The 23,752-nt window shown below is 37.9% G+C and overlaps 1 long non-coding RNA gene, 1 other non-coding gene and 1 pseudogene across 2 annotated transcripts; all 3 read right to left on the bottom strand.

Annotated features, from left to right (window-relative positions):
• Positions 1–10,343: 10,343 nt before the first annotated feature.
• On the bottom strand, positions 10,344–18,383 carry LOC132640523 (uncharacterized; annotated as a pseudogene).
• A 375-nt stretch (positions 18,384–18,758) lies between these two features.
• Positions 18,759–21,040, bottom strand: LOC132642315 (uncharacterized). Its single transcript, XR_009583103.1, has 3 exons — positions 20,740–21,040; positions 19,789–19,863; positions 18,759–19,007 (listed from the first exon to the last, which is right to left on the bottom strand). It is a non-coding gene; the product is annotated as an uncharacterized LOC132642315 (long non-coding RNA).
• Positions 21,041–21,925: 885 nt separating this feature from the next.
• Positions 21,926–22,031, bottom strand: LOC132642982 (small nucleolar RNA R71). Its single transcript, XR_009583448.1, has one exon. It is a non-coding gene; the product is annotated as a small nucleolar RNA R71 (small nucleolar RNA).
• Positions 22,032–23,752: the final 1,721 nt, after the last annotated feature.

Here is a 23,752-nt window from a genome sequence, read left to right on the forward strand (position 1 = left end):
TGGTTCGGGGCGTGACAATACTAACCTTAGTCGGCCTATAATATCTACCAGTACATAGTGTTTGTACTGATACTACCTTGTTGCACCCTTTTTGAGTGCAGATTGTGTGCCAGACACTTCTTCCAGACCTCACATCTAACTTGAGGCTATTTCATGTCCAGATCAGAGGGTGAGCTCCTATCCACACCATGCCGCCTGAAGATCTTTCCTATCTTGATGTCTACTTCATTTCAGACAACTATTATTTCTTAGACAACTTTATGTTTTAGTCCTTGTATGATGACTTTCGGATCTTTGGGGTTGTAATAGTTTAGAATTCCGCACTTTTATTTTATTATGGCATGACTATACATTTTTATGATTATCTCCATTTTTATTGATTTGTAATTGAGTTATGAACGAGAATTTGGTTAAGGGGATGCTTCGCCCACCAGAGGGGTTAGTGTGGGTGCCATCACGACGGGTTGGGTCGTGACACCTTTATCCTAATTAACTTTTGTAAATTTCAATTTTACCCTTACATTATCAACTTTTCTTTTCTTCTTTTATTTATTTAAAATCATGATATTTTTTATCTTCTTAATCTGTGTAACAAATTTCCTATAAGAAAATAAATATTATTTTCAAGAAGGAAAAAGAAAAGTAAGAAATTCTAATCTATATATAATATAAAGCTAGGCATAGACAATCCTATGTGGCACCTCTCTATGGCCTCCATTGACATTTATCTTTTTTCTCCTTTTTTTGGTTTTTTCCTATGTATCTTATTATTAATTTCTTTAAGACTGAATGTCCTAATTATTGTAATTAAGAAGGCTTAAAAAGGTAGTCTCTTTGTCTACTGTGGCAAGTCATTTTCTTGCCTATAATTAATTGCCACATATAATCTTTCTGGCTATGAAACGGATGCAATGCAAAAATGTGATAATCAATTATTATGATTTGAGTATTGCCTTTTTTCAGTTACCGTTAGCGTTAGTGTGTTGCCTTTCTCCCCTATTTTTTATGCAATTTGTTGTAAGAATAAATGACTCAATCTATACATATAATAAAGCTAGGAATAAAAAAAAGTGATGTGGCATTTCTCTTTGGCCAAGAATGATTTTTTTTTTTTTACCAAATTCGGCAATTTTTTCTATTTTCTTACTACACAAGAATAAATATGATAATTATTACTATTCCATTCATTCCTATTATTTAATTAAGAATTTAAATGTTTCAAAATTTACTGCTCCACTAAGTCCTATTCTTTATTATAATACTATGTACTAATTAATTAAGAACTTAAATGACTCAAAATTTACTACTCCACTACTTCTATTCTTTACTGTAATACTATATACTAATTACAGTACTAAAATCCGTTGAAATTCTGGAACTATACTCATATGTATAACTCTTTTGTTCCCTCTATAACTTTATCGTGAGCCGAGAGGGGAACGAAGCTATAGGAGTTTTGTGAGGTATATCCTTATTGCTTCCTCTGTTTGTCCATATTTTTCTTTTTCTTATTTTATTTGTTCTTTTTACATTATGTAGTGTTATTTTGGCTGCAATTGCAGACAAATTTGGCTGCAACACACCATATTAGGTTATTAGTCTATACTTATGAAGAAAAAGTGAGTTAAATACAACTTCATGGGTTTAGTGTCAAATTTTATGATTGCAGTTAATTTGAAAATCTAATTATATTAAAATAATCCATACCAAATAAGTCTTACAACTGATTATATGTGATGAATATTATGAGTTGCTATTTTATAGGATGAATATGAAATAATAAAGTCTTACAATAATTTTCTTATCTGGTATTATTGTATTAGCGTTCATATTGAAGAGCCGAGTGTTCGTACTGGGATAAGAAATTTCATATTGTTGAATAAACCTGGTCTATTCTCTATTTCCTGAAGCCGAGGTTAGTTTTTCATTTGAATTGCGCGTTTTTGCATTTGAATAGCGCTTACTCAAAAAAAAAAAATTTAATTTTACTCGATGAGTAGTAGGATTTACTCAAGAGTAACGACTCTTCTCAAAGTTTTCTTATGTATGGACTTGTATTTTCATTGCTTTTCTAAGTAATTTTGTATGAATTATTTCATATATGATCTTTATTATGGGTCAAACTCTTTCTATTGCATATTTTGTACAAGATAACTATTTGTAAATCTTAATGTTAACATTGCAGGGATCGGACGACATCATAGCATTGTATCCGGCTTTTCAAATTGATGATTCTATAAAAGATAATGACGAAGTATGTAATTTCTCTCAAATACATTATTGCTACCGAAGAAAGTTTAAAAGACGATGCTTTGGAAAGTTTAACAACAACTCTTGGGAAGAGATTTTTGACGATCTTCAGCAAGTAATGTTTGGTAACTTTCTATTATGTTATTATTAATAAGTCAATCTTTCAACTGTGTTTGTGTTATTTTCAATTTTATTGTCTATATTTATTCCTCAAAAACTTTATCGATATTAAACTACAAAAAGTATGAAATGCATTTATTTGAACTTATGGTTAATTTTTTTAATATGTAGTCTTTCCTTATACATTTGATTTTTTTTTTTTTAAAAGCTAGTATGTCTTGTATTACTCCATATATTTGCTTTTTAGTTTTGGTATTTTATTTAATGAGACTAGATCAAGGTTTAGTTCACAATCATGAGATGCATTTGGATTTGAAGACAGAAAACAATATTTGCTATGTTTTTTTACTATTCAGCCATTAGAAGAAGAATATTTCATAAATTTATTAGGGTATCTAATAATTGCACAAAGCGTGGACAAATTCACTAGTTGAGTATATAACTTAATATCGTTCTATAATGAAATAAATGAAAGATTTTTTTTATAATAATCAAAACTCTAATATCTGTATTTACACAAGTAAAAATAACATGTAATAATAACTTTATAAATATATTTCAATGTAGGTAATACAAATTAATTAATAAAAATAGCGGTATATTCTATAACAAATTCCTAAAAGATTATCTATTTATATTGTAAATGAATCTTAAATTATTATTTAAAAATTACTACATCAATGACAACAAAAACTCGCTAGTTTATATATTGACAATAGAGAATAAGAGATAAGAGGAACTTATATATATATATATATATATATATATATATAGACACACACACACACACTTAATGCACGTAATATTAAAATATCAATCATAAAAAGTAACATTAGATTCTGCTTATAAATTCTAAAAGGATTATTCTACTTATAATATGAACTTAATAAAAATTTATAAATACCTAGGTTAAAAAATAAATTTTATATAATATAAAAGGTACTACATAGATGAAGGATTGAAATGTCAATGGTAAATAAACATTACATAGGATAAAAGGGGGAGAATGACTATTGTTCATAGTTGACGGGACAATTTGATTTTTAAAACAAAGTATTTTCACCCCATATGATATTTGTGGGGAAAAAAAACATACGATATTCGGAAGGATAAAATTTACAAATAGTTGTTTTTTAATGGTAACTTACCATATGTACAGTTCGGCGAAATTTAGTTATTAATATGGACGAAATATACAAAATCTATACACTAATTATGTATATTATATGTATATTATACATATAAATATACAAAACCTATACATTTGGTCTTATTTTGCAAATTGGATCACTCAAAAGCATGAGTGTAATTTTCCCCTTTTGTAATCTCTATAATTGAAAAACAATTACCATCATATAGAATTTCAAATACAAAATATAAAATTCCAAGGCCTTATCATAAAGTTTCATTTGTGAGATTGACGCCGCAATTCCTTGCCCACGTCCTGACCGGACTTATCAGTTTCGTCATGATCTTAACGTGACAACAAACCCTTGTATCAAGACTCAATTACGAAGAGATCCCCTATATTTTAAAATTAAATACTTACACACCCTGTACTATGAAAATCCTACACTTATAATCCCTTTGATGTGTATCAGTAGCTAAATATATTAAAACATAATTATTAAAAGACAAACTAAAACTATAAATAAGATGTTTTTTTGGAGTTACTTTTATGAATTTTAGAATAAAGATATTGATAAAAAATATAAATATTTTTTGAAACATTTATCGTTCAAAAGTCATAAATAGAAAAAGGAACACAAATCATTTAATAAGATATACCAACTATCAGTAATATCTTTCTTGCACTTTCTTTTAGAGACAGTTAATATGGCCCACAGTTTATGGTAATAAATTATTTACCTTGTCTTTCAAATAAATGATATATATAGCAAATAATATGTTAGTTATGCATATCGGGAAGTTTTCTTGATAGGCGGAAATGTTTTATTAGGAGTCCTTAGGGCAACCATATTTTATGGAGAAGTCCTACAGTTAAAGTTTTTGCCCAAGAGTCCTCAACCTATCTATAAATACGCCTGCGACTCCATCAGTCCAGCATGCCTTTTGTGATAGGCATAGGTTAGAAGACTCTATGGTTATTTCTACGTTCTTTCGGTGTTTCAAGTCGGTGCCAGATCAAAGGCAGTTCTCCACGACACTTGAACAATCATGGCTGAAGGTATATTTCGATTTAATATTCCACTGCGACAGCTCTGTGTAAGTGTTTAGAATCAACATGTGGTATCAGAGCTTGTGTAAATTATTTGTAATTTTGTTTAATTATACTACTTGTTAAACAAAGTTTCTCTTTTTTTAAATTTAGTTATTGATTTATTCTTTCGCATCAAAATTATCTTAAATATAATTATATGGAGTCTCATTTGTGTATGATTTTTTCTATAAGATTTTTTCTAGTACATAAAGGTTTAATTTTTTTTAGAAAAGGGATAACATCATAGGGGGTGTAAGTGCAAGATTTTTATAATATAGGTGGTGTAAGTATTTAATTTAAAATGCAGGGAGTATATCCGTAATAGTATAGTTAACTCTTTCTTTCTTATATTTTTTTTAATTTTTATTATTACCATATCATATTGAAGGATAAAATTCACAAATAGTCATTTCTAATCTCTCTAATTGAAAATTCCTAGACATTATCATAAAGTTTCATGTGTGAGATTTGAATTCTATGACAAAGTTATTTTTCAACTGAAAATCTGAAAATAACTAGCTTGTACTATTATTGAACTTGGAAATTCACTAGTCCAATAACACAAAACTGGAAGATTTACACAGACAAAATAACTTAAGATCACTATTTTATTTTTATCCTATTTAAGTGGGGTGGTTAGGTTGATTATACCGTATACGACAGAGTATTAGCCAGTCAAGAACACTTATGTCCAAAAGATGAAAGGAGCAAAAATGAGGATGCTGAGATGGATGTGTGGGACTACCTAGAGAGATAAGATTAGGAATAAAGATATCCGGGACAATGTAACGGCCCATTTGATCGTTTAGGCATTTCACCCTTTTTATCCCTGTTGACCCTTTTCCCAGTGTCGTTGGAGTGTTTTTGACTTGTGGGGATGAGTGGAACGGTCCTCGAGGTGGTCAGATGAGTCTTGGTTGATTTTGAGGAATTTAGAAGCTTTTAAGTTGAATAAGTGAAAAATGGTTTACCAAAAGTTGACTTTTGGGTAAACATGTCCGTAATCGAATTTCGACAATTACGACTTAGTGGGGTCATTGGTTTGGTTCTCGAAGGGTTCGGGTGTGATTTAGGTCATTGGTTGAGAAACTAGTTAAGTTAAAGAATTGGAGTTGACCACGGTCAACATCAGGTCAAAATGACCCCTATCGATGTTTTGAAAGTTCCAATGAGTTCGTATGATGATTTTGGACTTGTCCACAGATTTTGGTTAGATTCCGATGAGTTTTGGATTAGTTTAGGTTGTATGGTGTTTGTTTTAGGGTTCGACGTTGATTTGAGGAAAAAGGGTACCATATTGAGCAAACGACCTTTGTTTTGTGTTTCGATTGTATATTTAGATCCGCATCGTAATTTTGGAAATATAGCAACAAGAATCGTCACATTTCGTTGTTGTATGAGTGAGATATGACCATTTTACTTTAAATTGTTGTTGCTGGTTTCTGGTGCGAACTTTTGTTCTTCGCGAACGGGATGAGGTCCCGCAAATGCGAAGAAGAAATTTTCGGCTGACTGTCAACGCGAAAAATTTCTCTTTGCAAAGGCGTTGGTGTCCCGCGAAGGCGATGAGTAAAAATCATTTCGACAGTGTATTAAATGGACAGATTGAATATTTTAGTATTTTAAGCATATTTTGAGTTCCATAGCTCCGTCTGAGATGATTTTCATGGCGTTGTTCTCGTCTCAATGAGATGGTAAGTATCTAACCTTATTTTGGTGTTTTTTCGCATTTATTTTCGTTGGTTATCGTTTATATTCGTGTTTGAATTATAAAAATTGGGGTTTTGAATCCAAAAGTTGAAAAATGGTAAATCATGGGTTTGAAGGTCAAGATGATGGATTTTTGAGTGGGTTTTCTAGATCTAGAGTACTAAGCCATGTGTAACTAATTTTGAAATAAAATTCCTGTTTTGCCCTTGCGGGCTCAGGGTTACCTTTTTGGGGTTTGTTTTGGATTTTGAATTAAAGTATAACAATATGAGTATCATTGGACTCATCTAGACTAGTAGAGTACTATTTTGACTATATTGAACCCGATCTTTCAATGAAATTACAGTTTTGCCCTTATGGCTCGGGTTTGCCTATTTTGGGTCCATTTTGGGGTTTTAGGTAAAACTATGGCATTATGGGTATCCTTAGATTAGTATTCTAATGTATAATTCGTACTTGATAGACGTTAATCGTTCGAAGGCTCTCCGAAGAAGAAGGACAAGGCTCAAGTGGATTATTTCTTGGCAACTGTTCGGCATCGAGGTAAGTTACAACTTACTTTAGTTAGACTTTGATTAGTGAAATGCATATGTAGTAGAATTGATAGGAGAAAGCATAATTAGGTCTTCGGACACGATGTTGGGTTGGATATACTCTTAGGTTGGTATTAACTTTTGATTATGTAGGTTTTCGCCGTTACTTTATGTATTGAACCATGAGGTGTAGTTGTTGTGTTTTGGAAGGACAGGGTTGATATAGACTCTGTATGTTGATTGAGATGGTTTGCATGATTCATTCCATGGTTGAGCTGATTTATATAAGTCTAGATATGACTTATAGTGTTGTGACTTCCATAATATATTCATTGACATTGATTGCATTGATTTAGCATTTTTTCATCCATTCACTCATATATGATGGAAGTGATTCGGAAATGATTGATGAAAGACTTATGGCAACTATGAAAGAAAATGTGGCACTTTTGAGAAAAATATGATATGAATCCGTGATCGGAGGTCTGTTCCGGAGCGGACGGTATGTGTATCCGTGGTTCGAGGACTGTTCCGGAACGGAAGGTATATGGACTCGTGATCCGAGGTCTGTTTCGGAGCGAGTGGTACATGGACGCCATGGGTTCCCCGGCGGTCATGACTATTGTACGAACAATGCCTTTAGCATGTGTGTACAGGTTACTTGCATTGGCACTACATCTGATTCCATCACATACATTCATTGAATTTCATATGTTATTAATTATTGTTTTTGTTGTGATGGTATTGTGTTAGTTCGAGAGTTATTGAGACTTGAAAGACTGGTGGTTTAGAAGCTTCACCTTAGGCTATGATTCGGTTAGTGATATTCTGCAACTTGAGTGATTATTATGCGCCTATCTGCTTATCTTGTTGATTTTATGCTTATATGCGTTGACTAATCTTAGTCGGCCTATGATGCTTACTCAGTACGTGTTGTTTGTACTGATGCTACCTTGCTACACTCTTTTTTGGGGTGTAGGGTTTGAGACAGGATCCAAGCCAGGCCCTCGTGAGTGGTCTCCAAGGCAGTTGCATTGGACACTTAGGGTGAGCCACTGCCAGATCTACAGCCCGAGTTTCCATTCCTCATTATATCTATCTTTTAATTTTCGGACAGTATTTCTTATCATGTTATGAGTCTTATATGGCAATATTCAGACATTTGTACCTATTGCTTTAGACTTGTGTATCGAGTAGTAGCTCTTGTACTAATATAGACCGGATCCTTAGGGTGTCACTTGTATTTCCGCAATTAGTAATTATCTATGATATTGAGATTGCACTTATTACTTCGTATCTCATGTGATAACTAGAAATGGTTAAATAAAGAGAAGGGTTCACCTACTAGATGGGACGGAGTAGGTGCCTGCACGATTCATAATTTGGATCTTGAAAGGCAAGGTGGGAGTGACCTCCATGGTGGACAAGATGCGGGAAGTAAGACTGAGATGGTTCGGGCATGTGAAGAGGAGATGCACAGATGCTCATGTGAGGGGGTATTAGAGGTTAGCCATGGTGGGGGCCCGATGAGAGATATAGGCAGGACAATGAAGTATTGGTGAGAGGCCGACATGGGGCAACTACAGCTTACTGAGGATATGACCCTTGATAGGAGGGTGTGCAGGTCGAAAGTTAGGGTAATAGGGAGTAGGTAGTCGAGCGCATTTCTTTTCTATATAAGGAGTATTACTATTATTCTCGTATTTTCTTAGTCTTAGATTTCTATTACTACCTATTGTTACTTTCACTTCGGTAGCTTTTATCTTGTTGTTGTTACTGTTTCTTTTTCACCTTTGCTTGAAATCGAGACTCTTCAGAAACAATTTCCCTACTGATGTGCCGTGAATTTCAACACATTTTATGTCTTTTTCACTAGAAGTGTTTCTTGTTTTTAAGTGTTTTTACATCGTTTCTTATGTTATTTTGGTGTTTTGTAGGGTTGGTTGACTAAGGAACAGAAATGATAAGAAATGCTGAAAAACGGACAACTTAGAGCAAAAGAACGGACAGTCCGTAACTCTAGTTACGGACCGTAATGTGATCCGTACCCAGAGAGGAAGATCCAGATACGTGCCGCTATAAAGGACGGTCCGTAACTCATGTTACGGGCCGTAACGTGTACCGTAATTTGAAGGAAATTTCCAGTAAGAAGCCTAAGTAGTGTCACATGTTACGCCCAGAAGGACGGTCCGTAACGCAGGTTACGGGGCGTAACATCATGGCGTAACGTATTGGCCACTGAACACTGAATCCATGATCCTCTGGAAGATACGGACCGTAACCTGTGTTACAGTCCGTCTCAAGAAGCCGTAACGATTGACCTATATCAAGCTGACAAAGGACGGACCGTAACCGGTTTTACGGTCCGTAATGATGCCACGGAAGGGTTTTTTGTCCAGAACTTTGGCCCGATTTTTGGCCTTATAAATACTTAAAGTTAGGTTTTTAACATTCATTCTGATCTTTTGGAGCATTAACTTTAAGCCTTGAATATTTGTGAAGTGGTTGGAGCATTTAAAGCACCAACTTCACTCTCATTCCACATTGTATTAGCATTGTAAGTACATTATGTTAACTTTTAAGCTTTCTTTGTTAACCAAAATGATGAGTAGCTAATTTTAATTCTAAGGTTGTGGACCCCATGATGGGTATTATGTGAATGAGTTTCTACTATTGATATATGCATAATGGTTGTTGGTATTTATTCTATCTTTGTGTGTTAGCGTTGGGTAATGGTTGCAAGCATTAGCCTAAGCCATTATACTAACTTTTCTTGGGAAAGAGAGTTAGTATTGGTAAGATTGAATAACAATGACTCGGGGTGTTAACTCTCGTTTAATAGACTAACTTAGGGATAAGAACAAGCCTAATTGGCATTATTGGTTGCTCTTCGAGTTCAACTCTTTTACATTTGGAAAAATCATAAAGAGGAAATACGGCCTAACTGTTGGGAAACATTAGGAAGTCCTTAAGAGATCAAGTGCATACTCTTATAACAACCATTAGAAGTATATCACATTGAAACCTGAAGCATAATATCTAATCAAAGTGGAGAACACAACCTTAGTCTCTCTCTCGCATTAAGTACAATTCAAGTCAAAGTATTCAATTACATTACACATCAAATATTTCAAACTATTCGGAATAGGATTAAAGCCTTTAAAGACTAGTATCGCATACAATTAGTACCCTTTTCTCTCCATATTCCCTGTGGGATTCGACCCCAACCTTGTTTGGGTTATTATATTTGACAACGACCGTTTTACGCCACTCATAGGTGTAATTTGAGCGTATCAAATTTTGGCGCCGTTGCCGGGGAATATGGTTTTGAAATTTCTGATTGTTGCTTACTCTTATTTAAAACTTTTTCTATTCCATCACACCTTGTTTGCTGTTATGGTGAACCAGGTGAAAATGGCAGGAAGACAGAGTCGAAATTAAGGAAACCAAGGTGGACTCCAAGTGAACCCACCTGCACCAGAAGAGGATGAAGATGAGAATATATTTGCAGTGTCACGACCCAATTCGCGAGTCATGGTGGCACCTACACTATCCCTCCGAGTAGGCGAACCACATTACTAATAACAAGTTAAATAAGCAGAAAAATTAAATAAGAATAAGTTATCAAGTCTTAAATGCTTATCATAATTAGAAATGTCACGACAACCCCAAAATCTGGTCAAAGGGTACAAGAGCGCTAATATAGTACGGAATAGAAGTCTGAAAATACCCGAAGGCTACATATTGTCTGTAGAATACAAGAACCGAAATAAATAGAGGAGGTCCTTCAGGGGCCACGGATGACCAAGTAGCTCACCCTGAATGACTGAAGATGTCACCCTCGCGTATCAGCCACGGGGTGTAGAACTGGAACCTGGATCGTACTCTGCACTCAACAAAAGTGCAGCAAGAGTAGTATCAGTACAACACTTGTACCGGTAAGCATCATAGGCCGACAATGATTAGATAACGCATGAAGAAGTTGAAACCAACAAGTAGCATATAGAGCAAACGGGTATGGTCATGTATCATATACAAATAAAGTATAAAGGAATCATGAAATCAACCAAGACAGATATAATTCACCAAATGATCAGTCAAATATATGAGTGGATGAATGCAATGCAATGCAATACAATAATCACCTCTCTCACTCCACTCTCGTACACACATGCTAAGGGCAGTGCCTCAAAGTCATGACCCATGGGGGACCCGCGAAGTCCATGTACCACTCGTGCTCTCCGGCAGAAACCTCGGAGGCTTTTAATCACTCTCAATCTCCGGCAAAGACCTCGGAGTCTCTCAATCAGTCACCTCACCAATCATCACAACAATAATATGGAAAGCATGCCATGCATGATATCAGTCTCAACAATATCACCAATATAAATCAACAAGTACAAGTCATATTACTGTCCACTGTTCAATTATCAATATTACCATTCTTTTTCATGCGATGAGTGAACTAGTATGTGACGGAGATACAAACAGGTGATTATCACAGAAATAACACATTTGGCGACAAGCACACATAACAGCTGACAAACCAACCTAATTAGAATTCACCTCCACTTCATGCCCGAAGGCCTATCATGCTATCCCCGTCACTTTCTACAACTACATGCGATTCTCTAATCAGAGTCTAACTAAAGTAGACCGTAACCTACCTCAATGCCGAACGAGTGCCACGAACAATCAAACTAATGCCTTCCCTTTGCGTAGAGCCTCTGAACGATTAAAATCTATAAGATATGCGATCTACGTTAGAATACGAATCTACGAGCACCCATATTGCTATATTTATATTCGAAACCGAGAAACACACCCCAAAAAGTGGCATTGGGCCCACAAGGGCAAGATTGTAATTTTATTGAAAACTGGCATACAATAGCCCAAACTTATGATTCTCAACAATCATCGAAATCCAATCACGAATCGACGTTCAATTCCACATTTTACTTGAAAACTCGTTTCCATGGAAAACCCACCAATTTCTATATACCATTATTTTATTGATTTTTTTTGAAATATCAAGAATATGAAATATAATGGACAATAATAAATAAAATAAAAAATCTGATCCAAACACACAATATAGATGAAAGCATTCACAGATTAAGACAAAAACATAATTTAATATATTTGAACAAGGGCTTCCATTATGTACATAGTACCAAAACTTTTGCATACTTAATGAAGAAAAAGATTGTTAAATAGACCTCAAGCAATTGCCAAAAACATCTTCGTCAACTGAGGAAAAGCTCAATAAGCGGTAGCTCAACATTATAAAGTCATTAAAATTGTCCAGTCATTAAAATAGTGACTCTAGACCATGATGCATTCATGAGACAGATCAAAGGAAACATGCACCAAAAAAAAAAAAAAAAAAAATCTAACGTACATATATATCATCCAAGAAATCCAACATCAATACTTAGTTATATTTCACATGATATTAAACAATTTAAATATATAATATGAACTAAACTCAAGTAAAAGAAATGGATCCATAATCATTACTAATACCATCTCTGACATGAACACTATAATCTTAATCACTAAACACATAGAGGATTAATTATATTACACCAAGAATCAATAATTGGAAGAAATCCTTACTTGCACAGTTGAGTTCCTAGAATTCTTTTTGGAATGTTTTTGCTCTTCCTCTTGATATTTCTGGTGTTGTTCAAGTTAAAGTAATTTGTGTCCACTTCCAATAATGAATCGAATGGAGCAAGATCCGTAATAAGATCTTGGACATGGGTGGTGTCTTGATAATTTAGAAAAGAAGAAGAATTGGTGTTTGTTGGCAGATAAAGGAGCTGGTGGTTATCATTATCATTGACTTGTTGAAAAGGAAACATTGAGTGGAAATTATCCTTCTGTACTTCCACTAATTAATATGTTTTCAACTTAATAATAAGTACATGCACTAACTAACTGTGACTTTCCTTTATCTTCATCATTAAACCTACCTACCTAACAAATTTATTACTCCCTCCGTAAGTCCAAATAGTAGATTGGCCCATTTCTTTTACCTTTTATTTAATAACCAACCAATGCATTTTAGTCCACCAATCCATTAGCATATTAGCCAAATAAAATAAAATAAAATAAATACTCTCTCCTCATGCCTTATATATATATATATATATATATATGTAAATAATATTCCCCTTAATTTCTACAATTTACTTATCCACTTAACCACCTGTAGAAATATAGTCCTTCCGCCAAATATTTTAATTTCCAACTTAGATCTTATATGTGTGAAACTCATATTCCTATAAATAAACTATTCACACATATTAAATAAAAAGATATTTAAAAAATATCCGCCAATTAAATCACCATGCCACCAAATTCCCGCAAATTAAGAATACCCTTTAAACTACGAAAAGGGTATTTTAGCGAAAACTAGTTCACAGGTTCTAAACGACCAAACGGGTCGTTACATCAGATACCAATCAAACAATCGCTCGTCCTCGAGCGACAAGGGTAAAGGGAGAGAAAAGGAGGTACCTGAACTGTCGAACAACTGAGGATATCTACTCTGCATATCCGCCTCAGTCTCCCAAGTAGATTCCTCAACCGGACGGTGCTTCCACTGCACCTTGACTGAAGCAATATCTTTGGACCTTAACCTTCTCACTTGTCTATCTAGGATTTCTACCGGCTCTTCCTCAAAGGATAGATTCTGATCTAGTAGTACCGAATCCCATTGAATGATATAAGACCCGTCTGAATGGTACTTCTTCAACATAGAAACATGGAATACCGGATGAACACCTGCCAAACCTGGTAGCAACGCCAACTCATAAGCCGCCTCGCCAACACGACGAAGAATCTCAAAAGGGCCAATAAACCTCGGGCTCAACTTGCCTTTCTTCCCAAATCACATCACACCCTTCATGGGTGAAACCTTCAATAGGACCTGCTCACCAACCATGAACTCCATATCACGAACCTTCCGGTCAGCATACTCCTTTTGCCTACTCTGAGCTGCTAGAAGCTTTTCCTGAATAAGCTTCACCTTATCCAAAGACTCCCTCAGCAAATCTGTACCCCAAGGTCGAACTTCAAAAGCATCAAACCACCCAATAGGAGAACGACTCCTCCTACCATATAAAGCCTCGAATGGCGCCATATCAATACTGGAATGGTAGCTATTATTGTACGCGAACTCTGCCAAGGGTAAGAATTTGTCCCAATGACCACCAAAATCAATAACACACGCCCTCAACATATCCTCAAGCACCTGAATAGTCCTCTCGGACTGACCATCTGTCTGCGGGTGGAACGCGGTGCTAAGATCTAACTGAGTTCCCAATTCTTTTTGCAAAGTCCTCCAGAAATGGGAAGTAAACTGAGTGCCTCTGTCAGAAATGATGGAAATAGGAACCCCGTGCAATCGCACTATCTCCCGGATGTAGATCCTGGCCAACTTCTCCACGTTATAAGAAGTCTGAACCGGAATGAAGTGCGCAGACTTAGTCAACCTATCCACGATAACCCAAATCGAATCAAACTTACCCAGAGTCTTCGGAAGACCAACCACGAAATCCATGGCGATCCTTTCCCATTTCCATTCGGGAATGGGCATTCTCTGAAGCACACCACCTGGTCTCTGGTGCTCATACTTAACTTGCTGGCAATTCAAACACTGTGCAACAAACTCCACAATGTCTCTCTTCATTCTACCCCACCAATAGTGTTGCCTCAAGTCACGATACATCTTTGTTGCTCCTGGATGAATGGAGTATCTGGAACTATGAGCCTCCTTCAAGATTAACGGAATCAACTCACCAACTCTAGGAACGCAAATACGCCCCTTAATTCTCAAAATACCCTCATCATCAAGAATAGCTTCTTTGGCTTCTCCACCTAGCACTTTATCCCGAATTTTGCACAATTTCATATCCTCAAACTGCTGGGCCCTAACCTGCTCTAAAAGAGGCGACCTCGCCTCCACACAAGGTAAAACCTTACCAGGTTCTGAAATATCGAGCCTCACCATACTATTAGCCAAACTCTGCACCTCCATGGCTAAATGACGCTCTTCTACAAGCAAACGCGCCAAGCTACCCATACTCACTGCCTTTCGGCTCAACGCATCAGCTACCACATTTGCTTTTCCCGGATGATAAAGAATGGTGATATTATAGTCATTAAGCAACTCCATCCATCTACGCTGCCTCGAATTGAGGTCCCGCTGATTAAGCACATGCTGAAGACTACGGTGATCCGTGAACACCTCACAATGGACGCCATACAAGTAATGTCTCCAAATCTTCAAAGCGAAGACTACTGCAGCCAACTCTAAGTCATGAGTGGGGTAGTTTTTCTCGTGGACCTTCAACTGTCTCGAAGCATATGCGATCACCCTACCCTCTTGCATCAGCACACAACCCAAGCCAATCCGAGAAGCATCACAATAAACAGTAAAGTCCTTTCCCTCCACAGGTAAATCCAAAATCAGGGCTGAAGTCAATAAAGCCTTGAGCTTTTGAAAGCTCTCTTCACACTCATCGGACCACTGGAAAGGCACATTCTTTTGAGTCAACCTAGTCAAATGGGAAGCAATAGATGAAAACCCCTTCACAAATCGACGATAATAACTCACAAGGCCCACGAAACTCCGAATCTCCGTCACCGAAGTAGGCCTAGCCCAATCTCTAACCGCCTTGATCTTCTTGGGATCAACCATAATCCCGCCCTTGGACACAACATGTCCCAAAAATGCCACGGAACGGAGCCAGAACTCACACTTGGAAAACTTGGCATACAATTTCTTCTCCTTCAATAGGCCAAGCACGATCCTCAGATGCCTCTCATGATCTTTCTTACTCCGAGAGTACACTAAGATGTCATCAATAAACACGATCACGAATGAATCTAAGTAAGGCTTGAATATCCCATTCATCAAATCCATGAATGCTGCGGGGGCATTAGTAAGCCCGAAAGACATCACCAAGAACTCATAATGACCATATCGGGTCCTAAAAGCAGTCTTCGGAATATCCTCCGCTCGAATCTTCAATTGATGATAGCCTGACCTTAAATCAATCTTAGAAAAGATCGACGCACCCTGAAGCTGGTCAAATAAGTCATCAATGCGGGGTATTGGATACTTATTTCTGATGGTAACTTTGTTTAATTGCCGATAATCGATACACATCCGCATGGTACCATCTTTCTTCTTCACGAACAGAACGGGAGAACCCAAGGGGAAATACTGGGTCTAATAAATCCTTTGCTCAACAAGTCTTGCAACTGTTCCTTCAACTCTCTCAACTCTGCCGGAGCCATCCGATAAGGTGGAATAGAAATAGGTCGAGTGCCTGGCTCCAAGTCAATGCAAAAGTCAATATCTCGATCAGGCGGCATACCAGGCAAATCTGTAGGGAAAACCTCTGAGAACTCACGAACAACTGGCACTGACTCTAGGGAAGGAGTATCCACACTAGTATCCCGAATATGAGCCAAATATGCTAAACATCCCTTATCCACTAACTTCTTTGCCCGAAGAAATGATATGATCTTCTTAGGTGCTGGACTAGGAGTACCTTTCCACTCTAACCGCGGAATACCTGGCATGGCCAACGTGACTGTCTTGGCGTGACAGTATAAAATAGCATGATAGGGAGATAACCAGTCCATACCCAAAATAATATCAAAGTCCACCATATTCAAAATAACCAAGTCTACCCAAGTATCATACCCTATAAATGTGACCACACAAGACCTATAGACCCGATCTACTATCACAGAATCTCCGACAGGAGTAGAGACGCGAATAGGTACATCAAGCATATCACAAAACATATCCAGAACCGTAGAGAAATAAGTGGACACATAAGAGAAATTAGAACCGGGATCAAATAAAACAGAAGCTGGTCGGTGACAAACTGAAATAGTACCTGTGATAACAGCATCAGAGGCCTCGGCCTCTGGTCTACCCGGAAATGCATATAAATGAGTACGTCCACCCTCGGACTGTGTGCCTCCACGACTACCATGGCCTGCCTGAGATCCTCCTCTCACTGATTGAGTGCTGCCCCTACTCGACTGATGACCACCTCTGCTAGGTTGATGGCCACCCTCTCCAGACTGCGAACCCCCTCTACCAGAATATCCTCCTCCTCTAGCTGTCGGTGCTGGAGGCCTAGATATCTGAACTCTAGAACCTTTTCTGGATCTTGGACACTCTCTCGCGAAATGCCCTGTCTCACCACACTCAAAACATGCTCCTCTGGCCGTAGGCTGCTGAACTGTCATAGAAGAACCAAAATACCCTCCGCGGTCTGAAGGTCGAGAGTAAGAACCTCGGGAAGTCTGCTCAGAATTATGCCCGCTATAACCTGAAGAACCACCTGCTAAAGCCTATAGTGATGACTGGATGGGGCGGCTGTAGGGATGATGACGAACCCTGTCATGGCGTCCCCCACCTCTAATAGGACCTCTGAAACTATCAAATCCACGAGCTTTCTTGTCGCCACCCTCACTATGTGCCCGACCCATCTCTGACTCAACCCTCCTGGCATGCTCTACTACTGACTGAAATGAGGCCCCAGAGGCCTCTAACTGTAAGGTCGCCAGCCGAAGCGGAAGGTCCAAACCCTTCACAAATCTCCTCACTCTCTCAGCCTCTGTGGGAAGTAATGCCGTCGCATAACGGGACAAAGCGAGAAATCTGGTCTCATACTCCGCAACCGACCTACCCCGTTGCTCCAATGTTGAAAACTCATCCTTCCTGTTGTCTCTCAGAGTACGAGGGACATACTTCTCCAGAAACACCTGGTAGAACTGGGTCCAGGTCAAAGGTTGCAAGCCAACTGGTCGACACTCCATGTACGATCTCCACCACTGCTTGGCATCCCCAACTAACTGTAAAGAAACATAATCGACCCCGTGAGACTCCACTACACCCAACTTATGAAGCATCTCATGGCAGCTAACGATAAACTCATACGCATCCTCCCTGGGAGTGCCATAGAACCAAGGAGGAGACATTTTGGTAAATCCCTCGAACAATTTTCGCTCCTCGCTGGTCAACACTGGCCCATCCATAGGCCTTGGAGAAAAATCAGGCGCTGGAGCGGCATCAATACGGGGAGCCACTGCTGCAGCCGGCAATACCCTCGATGTCCGAAATCCTGGAGCAACCGTAGCATCGGGAGTATGACCTCCCACTTTAGGCTGCGAGCCATCTGGAGCAACTAGAATCATGCCCACCTGAGCCAAACTGTCAAAGTACCCCAACACTCGAAGCACAGCCTCCTGAAAATCAGGAGTAGCTGCGACCCCAAGCTGTGCCTCAGCAGCCCTAATCTCCTCTCCCGGAATGTCGTCAAGCTCCCGAGTTAAATCTCTGTCAGGGTCCTGAGCAGGTGCTGGTGCTTAGTTCCTATTTGGATTAGCTGCACGGCCTCTGCCCCTGCCTCGTCCTCTACCTCGCCCACGGACAGCTGCTCGGGCAACGGGTATGGATGCAGGTGCAGGTGCAGGTACAGACTCCTGGCCTCCAGTAGCGGTTGATCGCGTCCTCACCATCTGTGAGCGAACATAGAAATGAGGTTAAGATACCAATTTTAACAATCTCGCACGAAAAGAATGAACCAGATACCAATCGGATTGAACTAGCACGAAACGAGAAAAAGAAGTGGAGTGTTTCCTAAATGTCCTATAGCCTCTCGAGGATGGCTACGGACGTCTACGTACCAATCCGCAAGACTCTACTAGACATTGCTCTTGTACGTATTAGACCAATTAACCTAGAGGCTTTGATACCAACTTTGTCACGACCCAATTCGCGAGTCGTGGTGGCACCTACACTATCCCTCCAAGTAGGCGAACCACATTACTAATAACAAGTTAAATAAGCCGAAAAATTAAATAAGAATAAGTTATCAAGTCTTAAATGCTTATCATAATTAGAAATGTCACGACAACCCCAAAATCTGGTCAAAGGGTACAAGAGCGCTAACATAGTACGGAATAGAAGTCTGAAAATACCCGAAGGCTACATATTGTCTGTAGAATACAAGAACCGAAATAAATAGAGGAGGTCATTCAGGGGCCACGGATGACCAAGTAGCTCACCCTGAATGACTGAAGATGTCACCCTCGCGTATCAGCCACGGGGTGTAGAACTGGAACCTGGATCGTCTCTGCACTCAACAAAAGTGCAGCAAGAGTAGTATCAGTACAACACTTGTACCGGTAAGCATCATAGGCCGACAATGATTAGATAACGCATGAAGAAGTTGAAACCAACAAGTAGCATATAGAGCAAACGGGTATGGTCATGTATCATATACAAATAAAGTATAAAGGAATCATGAAATCAACCAAGACAGATATAATTCACCAAATGATCAGTCAAATATATGAGTGGATGAATGCAATGCAATGCAATACAATAATCACCTCTCTCACTCCACTCTCGTACACACATGCTAAGGGCAGTGCCTCAAAGCCATGACCCATGGGGGACCCGCGAAGTCCATGTACCACTCGTGCTCTCCGGCAGAAACCTCGGAGGCTTTTAATCACTCTCAATCTCCGGCAAAGACCTCGGAGTCTCTCAATCAGTCACCTCACCAATCATCACAACAATAATATGGAAAGCATGCCATGCATGATATCAGTCTCAACAATATCACCAATATAAATCAACAAGTACAAGTCATATTACTGTCCACTGTTCAATTATCAATATTACCATTCTTTTTCATGCGATGAGTGAACTAGTATGTGACGGAGATACAAACAAGTGATTATCACAGAAATAACACATTTGGCGACAAGCACACATAACAGCTGACAAACCAACCTAATTAGAATTCACCTCCACTTCATGCCCGAAGGCCTATCATGCTATCCCCGTCACTTTCTACAACTACATGCGATTCTCTAATCAGAGTCTAACTAAAGTAGACCGTAACCTACCTCAATGCCGAACGAGTGCCACGAACAATCAAACTAATGCTTTCCCTTTGCGTAGAGCCTCTGAACGATTAAAATCTATAAGATATGCGATCTACGTTAGAATACGAATCTACGAGCACCCATATTGCTATATTTATATTCGAAACCGAGAAACACACCCCAAAAAGTGGCATTGGGCCCACAAGGGCAAGATTGTAATTTTATTGAAAACTGGCATACAATAGCCCAAACTTATGATTCTCAACAATCATCGAAATCCAATCACGAATCGACGTTCAATTCCACATTTTACTTGAAAACTCGTTTCCATGGAAAACCCACCAATTTCTATATACCATTATTTTATTGATTTTTTTTGAAATATCAAGAATATGAAATATAATGGACAATAATAAATAAAATAAAAAATCTGATCCAAACACACAATATAGATGAAAGCATTCACAGATTAAGACAAAAACATAATTTAATATATTTGAACAAGGGCTTCCATTATGTACATAGTACCAAAACTTTTGCATACTTAATGAAGAAAAAGATTGTTAAATAGACCTCAAGCAATTGCCAAAAACATCTTCGTCAACTGAGGAAAAGCTCAATAAGCAGTAGCTCAACATTATAAAGTCATTAAAATCGTCCAGTCATTAAAATAGTGACTCTAGACCATGATGCATTCATGAGACAGATCAAAGGAAACATGCACCAAAAAAAATAAAATAAAAATCTAACGTACATATATATCATCCAAGAAATCCAACATCAATACTTAGTTATATTTCACATGATATTAAACAATTTAAATATATAATATGAACTAAACTCAAGTAAAAGAAATGGATCCATAATCATTACTAATACCATCTCTGACATGAACACTATAATCTTAATCACTAAACACATAGAGGATTAATTATATTACACCAAGAATCAATAATTGGAAGAAATCCTTACTTGCACAGTTGAGTTCCTAGAATTCTTTTTGGAATGTTTTTGCTCTTCCTCTTGATATTTCTGGTGTTGTTCAAGTTAAAGTAATTTGTGTCCACTTCCAATAATGAATCGAATGGAGCAAGATCCGTAATAAGATCTTGGACATGGGTGGTGTCTTGATAATTTAGAAAAGAAGAAGAATTGGTGTTTGTTGGCAGATAAAGGAGCTGGTGGTTATCATTATCATTGACTTGTTGAAAAGGAAACATTGAGTGGAAATTATCCCTCTGTACTTCCACTAATTAATATGTTTTCAACTTAATAATAACTACATGCACTAACTAACTGTGACTTTCCTTATCTTCATCATTAATACCTACCTACCTAACAAATTTATTACTCCCTCCGTAAGTCCAAATAGTAGATTGGCCCACTTCTTTTACCTTTTATTTAATAACCAACCAATGCATTTTAGTCCACCAATCCATTAGCATATTAGCCAAATAAAATAAAATAAAATAAATACTCTCTCCTCATGCCTGATATATATATGTGTGTGTAAATAATATTCCCCTTAATTTCTACAATTTACTTATCCACTTAACCACCTGTAGAAATATAGTCCTTCCGCCAAATATTTTAATTTCCAACTTAGATCTTATATGTGTGAAACTCATATTCTTACAAATAAACTATTCACACATATTAAATAAAAAGATATTTAAAAAAATATCCGCCAATTAAATCACCATGCCACCAAATTCCCGCAAATTAAGAATACCCTTTAAACTACGAAAAGGGTATTTTAGCGAAAACTAGTTCACAGGTTCTAAACGACCAAACGGGTCGTTACATGCAGAATTCACCAATGAAGCTGATTATGCTTCTGCTGTGGCCCCTCCTAGGACTGGAAATGCTACTTTCAAAATTGATAGTTCTACCTATCAGCTGCTGAAACTTGAAGGTTATTTTCGAAATTCTTCGGAGGATTGTCCACTCCGACATTTGAAGAACTTCCTGAACGTGTGTGCTCAACAATCCCAAGGTGCTGTTTCTACTGATGCACTTCGGTTACGGGTCTTCAAATATTCCTTGGCTGGCCAAGCAACAGAATGGTATGAAAAGCTTCCCAGCAATTCTGTTCATACCTGGAGCGAGCTAGCCAATACATTTCTGAAGAAGTGGTTCCCACCGAGCAAAAAGGCTGAACTTCGAGATAAGATCTTTGAGTTCAAACAGCTCCCAGGGGAATAATTATATTCGGCATGGGAGCGGTTCAAGTACTATCTAGCTCAATCTCCAACTCACGAGTTTCCGAATGCTATTCTCACCTAGAAATTCTACAAGGGCTTAGATACAATGAATCAGATTGCTGTCAATAATGCCGCGGGAGGATGCTTCATGGACAAGTCATTTATCAACATCACCCATTTTCTTGATAAACTCACCACCCACAATCAAGCTTAGCATTCAACTGATTGTAAGGGTCTCTCTTATGGTAGTCCATCACTAGCTGTTGTTGCAAAAGAAAACCACGAGAGAGATCATGCCTTTTCTCAATTGCAAACCACGATGGATCTATTATCAAAGAAGTTGGCAGAAAAGGATGCACAAGGGGTAAATATTGTTGAGGAGTTACCACCTCATCCATAGGGGATGTATCAAGTCCCTGAGGGGATGTACCAAGATGGGCAATAACATTATGAAGATGCTAATTATGTCGACAACTCCCAAGGGGGTTATCAAAGGCAAAATTATCAAGGTCCGGGCCATCACACATGGCAAAAGCCTCAACACCAATTGCAAGGGAACAATTATAGCAGAAATGATCAGGGAAATCCTAATCAAGGGAATTACAATAACAACAATTATGGAAATAAGAGCTCTAACCCTTACATTCCACCAAGGGGGCAAGCATCAAGTTCCCAACAGTGGAGAGAATTTTTCTAGCAATTCTACTAGCAATGCTGCTAATGATTCTGCAGAGCTGAAAAGTATGATGCAGAAAATGCTAATGAATCAGGACAGAGCTGAAAGTACAATAAAGGGAATGTCTCAGGTTCAACTATCTCATTCAGCTTCCATTCAGAAGTTTGAATCGCAATTCAGAGACCTTTCCAGAGAAGTGCATACTACTCAACGTGGACAACTACCAAGTGATACAGTTCCAAATCCGAAAGGTAGTGGGGTAAACTCTATGGAGCACGTAGCTGCTACTAGCACCCGAAGTGGAAAAATACTTCAAGGTGCTGATAAAAAAGTGATTGATCTTGAGCAAATTGTTGAAAAGAGGCACAACCTGATGTATCTGATGTTATTGTGGAGGAAGAAACAGAGGAGGAAGTCCCTATTATAGCTGAAGAGGAACAAAATCTTGATAATCTCAAGGCACAAGGAGAAAAACATGAAAAGGGGAAGGCAAAATTTTCTGGCGCTCTACGCCCTTTGATTCAAATGTTCAAATCTTCACAGCATTTTCCTCAAAGGCTAGTGAGGAAAACAGAAGATGACAAGTGTTTGCGATTTTATGATCAACTCAAGCAATTGATGATGAACATTCCTTTCATGGACGCTGTCCAAGAAATGCCTGGGTTTGCTAAGTATTTGAAGGATCTCTTAATAAAGAAGAAGAAGCCATTGAAACACGACACTGTGAGTATCACTCATCGCGTCAGTGCTATTATTTCCAAGACCACAGTACAAAAAAGGGAAGATTCTGGAGCATTCACCATTCCATGCACCATAGGGCAACAAGAATTTGCCAAGGCGTTGTGTGATAACGGGATAGCATAAATCTTATGCTCCTTAAGATTTTCAACAGATCAGTATTAGGGATACCAAAGCCCACTACCATGAGGTTGCAGATGGTTGACAGGTCGATAAAAAGGCCAGTTGGGGTAGTTGATGATTTTCTTGTTCAAATTGGGGAATTCCTATTGCCGGCATATTTCGTGATTCTTGACTGTGCTGTTAATCAAGAAATTCCTATTATTCTGGGGAGACCTTTCCTTGCTACAGGGAGGGCTCTTATGGA

The sequence above is a fragment of the Lycium barbarum genome, chromosome 5 (assembly GCF_019175385.1).
Source record: "Lycium barbarum isolate Lr01 chromosome 5, ASM1917538v2, whole genome shotgun sequence".
In the NCBI taxonomy this organism is placed as follows: Eukaryota; Viridiplantae; Streptophyta; class Magnoliopsida; order Solanales; family Solanaceae; genus Lycium; species Lycium barbarum.